At 37.3% G+C, this 12,318-nt stretch overlaps 1 protein-coding gene across 3 annotated transcripts in view; it reads right to left on the bottom strand.

Annotated features, from left to right (window-relative positions):
• NELL1 (neural EGFL like 1) overlaps positions 1-12,318 on the bottom strand; it is an 881,356-nt gene that overhangs the window by 33,714 nt on the left and 835,324 nt on the right. The window lies entirely within an intron of this gene.

Genomic DNA, 12,318 nt, shown 5'->3' with positions numbered 1-12,318 from the left:
AGAGCCACACAGTGTCAGGTAGAAAGGGAAGAGAAGTTATAAGGTCAGTACCTGTTCCCATGGGAGGGTACTCAGAAGAGTCGGGGAATCCTCCCTGGGAGTGAGTACTTAGAGCTATATATTGGGTGCTTCAGCCCTGGGGTCTGACAAGGGGAAGACAAAGCCCGTGGGATGGTTGGACAGCCAGTGGAATTAACAGGAGGTCTGTAGGAAGTCTGGACTCCATTTGTGAGGAAGGTGCACATTCTTGGTTACTCCTGAAACAAGGTGAAAAGGGTGGATTGAAACTGCACTGGATTCTGGCTGTTTCCTACAACCACCCCAGTACATGCCCCAGCCTGAGTTGGGCACACTCTGGCCTCACTTGCTTCACAGTGCAGCTCCACACTGGGATAAAGGCTCAGTTTTGAGGGACATAACTGGGTATAGGCGGGAACAGGGTGGGAGCAGCCATTAGTGGTGCTTACCAAGGCAGTACTTCGGAAGTGGACCCAGACACCAGTGCTGGGACAGCCCGTCCCTAGACCCAGGCTGAGTGCTCACACCAGCCCTACCTGCTCTTTGGTGCAGCTCCACACTAGGATGAGGGCTAAAGCAGCTGAAGAGAGAGCTTAGTTGTGAAGGAAAAAGGCAGCTCAGTCCCAGTGCAGGATGTGAGCTAAGTGGGGGCAGTCATTTCTGGCCCTTATGGAGGCAGCACATCAGAAGAGGTCCTGGACTCTGACTGGGTCCAGAGGTACCACGGCCCATGCCTAGACCCACAGAGGGCACCTGCTCCAGCCCTTCTTGCTCCAGCATTGTTCTCCTCTGGAGTGAGGGTGCTGGTATTTTAGGAGGGGAAAGAGCATACACATAGAGGGAATGGAGCCAGCTCATACTCGAACCTCAGGGCTTCTGCTCCAGCAACTTGGGACTCAATCCCAGACCCAATAGGGTGGTGCTGACCACTGAGCAGAGGAGAAGCCCTAGATCAAACTTGGCTCTGGTCCTAGCAACTTCATCTCCAGACCCATATCCTACCAATGTGTTAGTTTCCAGCACATTCTGGTGAAACACATGACTCATGCTCCTGTCAGATCCAGCTCTCCCACTAAAGCCCCTGGACACATGTAGACTGTATAGGGATGCTCTCACAGAAGGACACTCCTTCGAGACCCCAACAGGTAACTCTTTCACCTAATTTCATAGGGACAGAGAAAGTTAAGCAAAATGAGAAGACAAAGGAATTTGTTTAAACTGAAAGAATAAGAGGAAACCCCTTAAAAAAAAAAACTAATAAAAGAGAGACAAATAATTTACCAGATAAAGAGTTCAAAGCATAAATAACAAGAATGCTAACTGAAGTAGGGAAAAAAATAGATGAATACAGTGAGGATTTTAACAAGGAACTAGAAAATATAGAGTCATTCAAAACCAAAGAATACAATAATTGAAATAAAAACCACACTATAAGGAATTAACATCAGACTAGGTGATACAGAAGAACTCACAGTGATCTGGAAGTAGAATAATGAAATTACCTAATCAAACCAGCGAATAGAAAACAAATATAAAAAATAGAACAGTTTAAAGGACCTCTGAGACAATATCACATGTTCCGACGTTCACATTATAAGGGTCCCAGAAGGAGAAGAGAGAGAAAGGGGTTGAAACTGTATTTGATGAAATCATGGCTGAAAACCTCCCAATCCTGAAGAAGGAAACAGATATTCAGGTATAGGAAGCACAGAGGGTTTCAAACAGATGAACCCAAACAGACCCACACTAAACATATCATAATTGAAATGGCAAAAGTTAAAAATAAAGGGGCAATTCTAAAGGCAGCAAGAGAAAAACAAACAGTCATATACAGGGGAACTACAATCAGGTTATCAGCTGATTTTTCTATATAAATATTGAATATACCATGTCACTCCCTTCTGGCCTGCAAAGCGCTGAAGGGGAAAATAACCTGCAACCTAGGATACTCTACCTATCAAGAGTATCATTTAGAATAGAAGGAGAGATAAAGAACTTCTTAGACATGCAAAAGTACAAAAGTTCATTGACACTAAACCAACCTTAGAAAAAATGATAAAGTGTCTTCTCTAAGTGGAAAAGAAAAGGCTATTACAAGAAGTAAGTTGATAGGAAAGGAAACATCCCAATAGTAAAGGCAAATTTAGATAAAGGCTGAGGATCAACCACTAAAATAAGCTAGTACAAAGATTAAAATACAATTAAAAAATTGTAAAATCAACTGTATAGTAATCAATAAAGGGACAAACATAAAGATGTAAAATGTGATATCAAAAGTACGAAATGTGGGGAATAAAAAATGTAGATCTTTTAGAATATGTTTGAATTTAAATGACTACCTGTTTAAAACTAGTAAATATAGGTCAACATATATGAATCCCATGGTAACCACAAATCAAAAAGCTACCATCATTATACGAAACTAGAAAGGAACACACATATCACTATAAGAAAATCATCAAGCTACAAGGAAAGAAACTAAAAGAAGAGGAATAACTATAAAATCAACCAAGAAACCATTAACAAAATGGCAATAGGTACATATCTATCAATAATCATCACTTTAAATGTCAGTTGACTAAATGCTGCAATGAAGTACATAGGGTGGCTGTTTGGATAAAAAAAACAAGACCCATTTCTGTTTACAGGAGACTCATTTCAGAGGTAGTAACACACACACAGACTGATATTCAGGGAATGAGAAAAGACATTTCATGCAAATGGAAATGACAAGAAAGCTAGGGTAACTACTCAGATCAAATAGACTACAACAAATCTATAACAAAAGACAAAGGGAATTATATAATAATGAAGGGATCAATACAAGGAGAGTATAACATTCATTAATATATATGCATCTAATACAGGAGCACTAAATATATAAAGCAAATATTAACATACAGAAAGTTAGAAATTGATAATGATACAATAATGAGTAGGGGACTTAACACCCCACTTACATCAACAGACAGATCATCCAAACAAAAAAATCAATTAGGAATCAGTGGTCTTAAATGACATTAGACCACCTGGCCTCAATATTTATACATAGGACATCCCATCCAAAAACAGCAGAATACACACATTATATATAAGTGCTGTGGAACATTCTCCAGGATGGATCATATACTAGGCCACAAACAAGACTCAACAAATTTAAGATACTAGAAATCAATTACCTGAAGAAAAATGGGCAAAGCGCAAACACGTGGAGACTAAACAGCACGCTACTAAAAAACCAATGAGTCAATGAAGAAATTAAAGAGGAAATCACAAAATACCTTGATATAAGTGAAAATGGAAACACAGCTCTCAAAAATCCATGAAATGCAACAAAAGCAGTCCTACAAGGGAAGTTTATAGCAATACAGGCTTACCTCAAGAAACAAGAAAAATCTCCAATAAACCACCTAACCTACCATCTAAAGGAATTAGAAAGAGAAGAACACACAAAGCCAGCAGAATGAAGGAAATGATAAAGATCAGAGAGGAAATGAATAAAATAGAGACCAAACAAAATAATAGAAAAGATCAATTAAACCAAGAGATTTTTTTGAAATGATAAGCAAAATTGAAAAACCTTTAATCAGACTCATAAGAAAAAAAGAGTGAGGACCCAAATTAACAGGATAAGAAATAAAAGAGGAAAAATAACAATTGATATCACAGAGACACAAAAAATAATAAGAATGCTATGAACAGTTATATGCCAACAAATTGGACAACCTAGGAAAATGGACAAATTTCTAGAAACACAACCTTCAAAGACTGAATCAGGAAGAAACAGAAAATGTGAATAGACTTATTACTAGTAGTATAATTGAATTTATTAAAAAAAAAAACAAAACTCCCAGCAAAGAAAAGTCCAGGACTGGATGGCTTCACAGGGGGAATTCTACCAAACATATAAAGAAGAACTAATACCTATCCTTTTTAAACTATTCCAAGAATTGAAGAGGAGGGAATACTTGCAAATTCACTCTATGAGGTCAGCATTACCCTGATACCAAAACCAGACAAAGACAGTACAAAAGAAGAAAATTACAAGCCAATATCTCTGATGAATATAGATGTAAAAATTCTCAGCAAAACGATGATACATCATGATCAAGTACGATTTATTCCAGGGATGCAAGGATGGTTCAATACTTGAAAAATCGATGTGATACATCTCATTAACAAAAGGAAGGATAAAAATCACATGATCATCTCAGTAGATGTAGAAAAGACATTTAACAAAATTCAACATATATTCATGATAAAAACTCTCATCAAAGTTGGTACACAGAAAACATATCTCAACACAATAAAAGTCATTTATGACAAACACACAACTAAAATCATACTTAATGGTGAAAAGCTGAAAGCCCTTCCTCTAAATTCAGGAATAAGACAAGGATGCCCATTCTCACCACTTCCATTTTACATAATATTGTAAGTCCTAGACACAGCAATTAGACAAGGAAAATAAATAAAAGACATCCAAATTGGAAGGGAAGAAGTAAAACTGTCACTAGTTGCAGATGATAGGATACTATATATAGAAAACTCAAAAATCTCCATCAAAACACAATTAGAATAAATGAATTCAGTAAATTTGCAGGATACAAGATTTATATACAGAAATCTGTTGCTTTTCTATACACTAATAATGAACTATCAGAAAGACAAAATTTAAAAAATCCCATTTGAAATTGTATCAAACAGAATAAAGTACCGAGGAATAAATTTAACCAAGGAGGTGAAAGACATACACTCTGAAAACTATAAAATGTTGAAGGAAATTGAAGAGGATAAAGAGAAATGGAATGATATTCTCTGTTCCTGCACTGGAAGAATTAATACAGTTAAAATATTCATTCTAGCCAAAGCAATACAGATTTAATGCAATTCCTATCAAAATACCCATGATATTTTTCACAGAACTAGAACAAATACTCCTAAAATTTATATGTAACCACAAAAGCCTCTCAATTGCCAAAGCAATCTTGTGGGGGAAAAAAAAAAAATAAGAGCAAAGCTGGAGGTATCATACTCTCTAACTATACTAAAAAGCCACAGTAATCAAAAGAGCATGGTACTGGCACAAAAACAGACACATAGATCAATTGAACAGAATAGACAGCCCAGAAATAAACCCATGTACTTATGATCAATTAATCTATGGCAAAGGAGGCAAGAATATACAATGCGGAAAAGACAGCCTCTTTCAGAAGTGGTGCTGGGAAAACTGGAGAGCTACACTGTCAAATAATGAAATTAAAACATTTCTTCACACCATATGCAAAAGCAAACTCAAAATGGATTAAAGACCTCAATGTCTTTAATAACCATAAAACTCCCAGAAGAAAATATAGGCAAAATATTCTCTGACATAAATCATAGCAATATATTTTTTTGGCTCTGTCTCCTCAGGCAAAGGAAACGTAAGCAAAAAAAAAAAAAAAAAAAAAAAAAAAAAAAAAAAATGAAATGGAACCTTTTGCATAGCAAAGGAAACCATTGACAAAACAAAAAGATAACCTTGTAAATGGGAGAACAGGATAGAAAGCCCAGAAATAAACCCACACACTTATGGTCAATTAATCTATGACAAAAAAAGGTAAGAATATACAAAGGAGAAAAGACAGCCTCTTCAATAAGTGGTGCTGGGAAAACTGGACAGCTACATGTAAAAGAATGAAATTAGAACATTCTCTAACACCATACACAAAAATAAACTCAAAATGGATCAAAGACCTAAATGTAAGGCCGGACACTATAAAACTCTCAGAGGCAAACATAGGAAGAACACTCTCTGACACAAATCACAGTAAGATCTTTTTGGATCCACCTCTTAGAGTAATGAAAATAAAAACAAAAATAAACAAGTGGGACCTAATTAAACTTAAAAGTTTCTGCACAGCAAAGGAAACCATAAACAAAATGAAAAGACAACCCACAGAATGGGAGAAAATATTTGCAAACAAAACAACCAACAAAGGATTAATCTCCAAAATATACAAACAGCTCATGCAGCTCTATGTCAAAAAAACCAAAAAACCCAATCAAAAACTGGGCAGAATATCTAAATAGATATTTCTCCAAAGAAGGCATACAGATGGCCAAAAAGCACATGAAAAGATGTTCAACATCACTAATTATCAGAGAAATACAAATCAAAACTGCAATGAGGTATCACTCCACACACATCAGAATGGCCATCATCAAAAAATCTACAAACAATAAATGCTGGAGAGGGTGTGGAGAAAAGGGGACCCTCTTGCACTGTTGGTGGGAATGTAAATTGGTACAACCACTGTGGAGAACAGTGTGGAGGTTCCTTAAACAACTAAAAATAGGACTACCACATGATCTAGCATTCCCACTCCTGGTCATATATCTGAAGAAAACCATAATCTGAAAAGATACCTGCACCCCCAGTGTTCATTGCAGCACTACTTACAATAGCCAAGACATAGAAGCAACCTAAGTGCCCATTGACAGAGGAATAAATAAAGAAGATGTGATACATATATACAATGGAATATTACTCAGCTCTAAAAAAGAATAATGAGTGAAGTAAGTCAGACACTCATATATCACTCATATGTGGAATCTAATTTTAAAAAATGATACAAGTGTACTTAGGTACAAAACAGAAACAGTCTTACAAATACCAAAAACAAACTTACGATGACCAAAGGGGAAACATGGTGGGTGGGATAAATCAGGAGCTTGGAATGAACATACACAGACTACTATAAATAAGATAAATAACCAACAAGGACATATTATAGCACAGGGAAATCAATATTCTGTGATAACCTATAAGAGAAAAGAATCTAAAAAAGAATGAATATATGTATATGTATAACTGAATCACTTTGCTGTACACCTGAAACTAACACAACATTGTAAATCAACTATACTCCAATAAAATTAAACAAACAAAAAATCAAATCAGACCTAATTCAACTTAAAAGTTTTTGCACAGCAAAGGAAACCATTGACAAAACAAAAAGATAACCTGGTGAATGGGAGAAGACATCTGCAAATGTTATGACCAATAAGGGGTAATATGCAAAATACATAAACAGCTCATACAATTCAATTAAAAAAATAACAATTTAACAATGGCAGAAGACCTGAATAGACATATTTCCAAAGAAGATATACAGGTCGCCAACAGGTACATGGAAAAGATATTCACCATCACTGATCATCAGAGAAATGCAAATCAAAACCACCATGAGATATCACCTCACACCTGTTCAAATGGTTAAAATCAAAAAGTCTATAAATGACTAATGTTGGCAAGGACGTGAAAAAAGGCAACCCTAGCACACTGTTGGTGGGAATGTAAATTGGTACAGCAACTATAGAACATTGTATAGAGGTTCCTCCAAAAACTAAAAATAGAACTACCATAGGATCCAGCAATTCCTTTCCTGGGTATATATCCGAAGAAAGTGAAAACACTAATTTGAAAAGACAGATGCACCCCAAAGTTCATAGCAGCATTATTTTTAGTAGCCAAGATATGGAAGCAACCTATGCGTCCATCAACAGATGAATGGCTAAAGAAATGTGATATGTATATACAAGGGAATATTACCTCAGTCATACACAAATAAAATGAAATTCTGCCATTTGCAACAACACGGATGGAGCTAGAGGGTATTATGCTTAGTGAAATAGGTCAGACAGATGCTCTATGTTATCACTTTTATGTGGAATCTAAAAAATAAAACAAATGAGTATAACAAAACCAAAACAGACTCACAGATGTAGACAACAAACTAGTAGTTACCAGTGAGGAGAGGGAAGGCGGGGTTGTGTAACATAGGGACAGGGGATTAAGAGATCCAAATTACTATGTATAAAATAAATAAGCAACAAGGATGTATTTTACAGCACAGGAAAATACAGCCATTATTTTATAATAACTTTAAATGGCATATAATGTATAAAATATTGAATCACTATTGTATAACTAAAACTAATACAATATTTTAAATCAACTATACCAGGAAGATATTATAACAAGACACATATAGTGTAACAACTCACATTTTTCCCTATGGATTCTCTACTACTAAATATTTCTAAGAACAAGAATTCCACACATACAGGAAAGTATTTGTTATTACTAACTGATAAATAAAAATGAACAAAAGTGGGGAAAAAAAAGAAAGGGAGACACAACCTTAGGGCTTGCACAGCCAACTCCTGCCATCAAGAACACCCTAGACAGGAAGGTATTGATAATGGTGCTGGTTAAGTTGTGAGAGCAGAGCAGAGCAAAGCAAAGCAAAGCAAAGCATTTTTATGAGTAGACTGCAGGATTCTAGAAGTCTAAGATCTACCCTGGCCCCAGGCACAGGCTGACTCATCCCTGTTCTTCACTCTCGGAGTGAGTGCCGTGCTGAGAATGGCAGGGCTATTTTACTGTCAGCTCCTTGCAGAGAGGGTTATTCTCTCCTTACCTGAAGGAAAAGCATGAAGCTTTTAGTTTCCCTACTATGGCCACCTTCCTCAGTTTCTGGGCAAAGGCTTATATGAGGCCAGATCAAATGGCCGGTATTCCAGACAATTTCAAGGCAAAAGAAAAATCTACACTTTACCCAACTTCCTTGTCACAGCTCTTTGGCCCTGACTTTAATATGAATGGTGGGTGACTGCTTATAGTATCTATTTCTCTACCCATCTCCGTAATTCCCAGAAAAACTCAAGACCTGGTTTTGCTCAGGTCTTCAGTATTATATTTACTTTCAGGATGAATGCTTTTCTTTTTAGTTCACCTTTCTTTTTAATTAAACAAAAATAACAACAAAACAGAAAAACAAAAACAAACCCTCTGAATGAAGCGCAGAAATGAAATCTGGCCTTCATAGCTTTCCTCTTTCTCCCACTGGATTTTCCAGCTACTAATGACAGTAGTAGTAGTAGGTAAAGGTGTAGGTATAGGAGTAATCGCAAATCCTGTCTCTTCACTTGAAACTGGCACCTCAATTCTTTTCACCCAGGAAAATGGGCAGCTAAGCTTCCAGCATGTCACTCTGAAGCTTTTTCTTGCCTACATTATAAGAACACACATAGCCACAGAGGCTGAGTGTCTGACATCATCATTCATCAGGACCCATCATTTTACTTCTATGTTAGCTCCCATGTGATCTTACCTCTCTTGCTCTTTCAGGTTCTCACCTTTACTTTCCTGAACCTTTACTTCGGCCTAAGTGGTATCTCTCCATTTAGCCTTGATCTCCCCAGTCTGTCCATCATGCTGTCAATCAGACCATGATTAGGCCACACCAATCCTAAATGAAAAAATCTCTCATGATCCTCAGCTGCTCACTTGCTCCTGGTATTCTAATCTCATCATTCACTTCATATTTCCTTTAATATATATCGTTATGCTTCTGTTTCTTTGTTCTTATTTTCCCTCTGTTTGGAATTCACCTTCCCCACACCTCTACTTGGATAAATTTCTCATCCTTTAATGTTTCCTTCAAAGTTCACCTACTCTGTGAAGTCATTCCCTATTCCTTTCTGCATCCTCCCAGAATATAGAGCATACTTCCCCTTTGTATGTTCCCTCAACAAATGAATTGTTCATGACGCTACCGTGGCATGACAGGTGGTTAGTTGTGTATCCGTTTCCCCATTCATCTCCATGATCTCCAATATAAATGTAACCACTCATACTAAAATGCTGCATTTCCTAGAAACTAATAAAGCTGAGACCACTCTGTCTTTCCATGTAGTACAGATAGAAAATAAAAATGTCTCCATAAGGCCCTGGACAAATTTATGAAAGGAAAAGCCACAGATGGGTATCTATGAAAAGAAATTGGGCTGTAACTAAGATTTAGGCATCAAGCCCAGCGAGAGAACCATTTTCCACTCTGGGTTTCTGTGATCTGGATAACGCTGGAGGAACGTGGGTTCCAAACAATTCAGCGATTATTCTGTGCCTAATCAACTAAGGGGTCTAAAGGTGCACAAAATCATTGCCACTGTCAAGGAAGCACATGGCATCTAAACAAAGCCCAAATCCATTTGCGCTAGCCTAGCTTTATCATTGAACTGCACTCAGCTGTGGACATGTTTCAAGGCCTCTTTTGTCCATTGGCATGAAACATTAGCTAACCTGATGTACTGATTCTCAAGGGGGAAAGAACTTTGACTTTGCTTCTTTCAACAGTATGCCTTGACCCTTTGTTGGCTTGTGTGATTCTGCTTGTGTGATTCTTTATTCTTTGAATTTGAAACATCAAAGGTATGATTAAAAAGCTAGGACTTTATATCTTAACCTTGATTTTACTTCTTAGCCTCTAAGATGATGCCATTATAGTAGTTCACTTTGATGCTTAAGTACTGGAAATATTTCTTATCAAATCAGAATAGAATACTTACAACTGAAAATAATGGAAACAAACAAAGAGGATCACAAATAAGTTCGTGTTTTGAGGATGATCTACAGAATTTGATTCAGGGTTTCAGTTCAGCTCCTAAAGCCAGACCTCCTCCCCGCCCACAACCTCTTGAAAGCTATGCTATTAATGAGTAATTATTTTTTAAAAAAGACTTATGTAGAGAACTCTGCCCAGTACTTCATTCGTAAAGGAGTGCAGTGGTGGTGGAGGTGCATTATATTAACAAACTAAGAGGACAGGAATTGTTCCTTTCCTGTGGCAATGTCAGTCTAATTTCCAGAAGTCTTTGGAGGCACTTTAGGTGTCAAAGCAGAATAAGTCAACTTAGCCTGCTTGGATTATTAGCCACCAATTAATGAAGCTTTGGAAAAATTTTAATGATTGGTAAGTGCCCTGCTTTATCATGGGCTTAAATAAAACAACAACTGAAAAATAAATTTCGGTTTCATACTGGTCAAGACTCAACTAAAGTCCCTTGCCTGTTCCAGGCACTGGGGATCTAGAAAGCCTAAAAAGGATTTGGGGTCAGGCTGTGAGCCTCCTCAAAGGTTTAGAAAAACAATATTTTCTAGAAAAGAACTAGTAAAGGGATTCATCTTCATTTTGCTGGCTGAATGGAGACCTAATTGCCAACCTCTTCCATAAGCCTTTCTCAACTATTCTAACCCACAACAAGCTTTTCCGTCTCTCAAAAACTTTTGCTCTGGGAATTCCCTGGCAGTCCAGTGGTTAGGACTCTATGCTCTCACTGCGGAGGGCCCAGGTACCATTCCTGGTCAAGGAACTAATCCCACAAGCTGCGCGGCATGGCCAAAAAACCCCAAAACTTTAGCTCTGAGTCAGTGCCACATGCTTAAATATTGTACTTAATAACTTGAAAACTTCTTGAGGGGATGTCCTACCCAGTCATTAACATAGTACTGAGTTGAGTATTGAGCTCAGCCAAGTTGGAGTGACTGATTACTTAATTGGTTTTTATAAATGTCAACAGATGTCATCTGTAGAGGGTTACAGGACATGTAGGAAGATGAGAAAACTATAAAATTTGAGGCAAGCAAGTAGAATTCAAATCCCAGCTTACACATTTATATCTTGTGATATTAAGCGTACATTACTTCCCCTAAAACTTAGAAACTCAGTTTCTTCATCTTTCAGAGTTGTGCTATATTAAGTGGGACGCTGTTGTTAAATTACAGGATGCTTGGCATATAGGAGGTACTTAACAACTGGGGGCAATGGACCTAAGTTTAAATGTGGGGAACTATATTTATGTATAAGCGGGAAAATGGGTGTTATGGGCTAATGATCTAAACACCTGGTAAAACAGCTTTCCTAAATAGGTGCCCCCAGGTCTGTTGCAGGTGTGACAGACTTGAAGGCAGGTGAATGAATTGGGGGACTTTTCAAGGTTCATTTCTACTGTGTTTCCAGGGAACACTCTTGAGTTTATCAGGAGACCAGCTCTCTACAAGGCTACTAAGCGAGTAATTTCTCAGAGTTCCCATGCCCGTAAGCCAAATATTAAACAATCCCATCCCAATGGGACATAAAAATACAATGTAAGAGCTAGAGGAAAGCAATATAAAGGAAAATGAATAGGCAAGATCAACAAAAGAAGAAATAAAGCACAAGGAAATAAACACTTTAATAGGCCCATTTTGCAAAGCATAAAGCAAAACTAGTCGATGACAGAATTTTGTTTTCAGAAGCATTAAACTCACTTCCAAACAACTTAACGTAAGGAATAGCCCAGCACTGAGAACGACAAAGAAGACATCATTTGGCCAGACGGCCTCGTACTATCATTCAGAATGGATCAGAATGTATCAGAAGCCCACCTGTCTCTGACCACTGCAAGCAAGTGTCTGAGCCTTGCTTTTCT

Source organism: Lipotes vexillifer, unplaced genomic scaffold (assembly GCF_000442215.2).
Source record: "Lipotes vexillifer unplaced genomic scaffold, Lipotes_vexillifer_v1.1 scaffold505, whole genome shotgun sequence".
NCBI lineage: Eukaryota > Metazoa > Chordata > Mammalia > Artiodactyla > Lipotidae > Lipotes > Lipotes vexillifer.
This window is presented reverse-complemented; position numbering and strand designations above follow the sequence as displayed.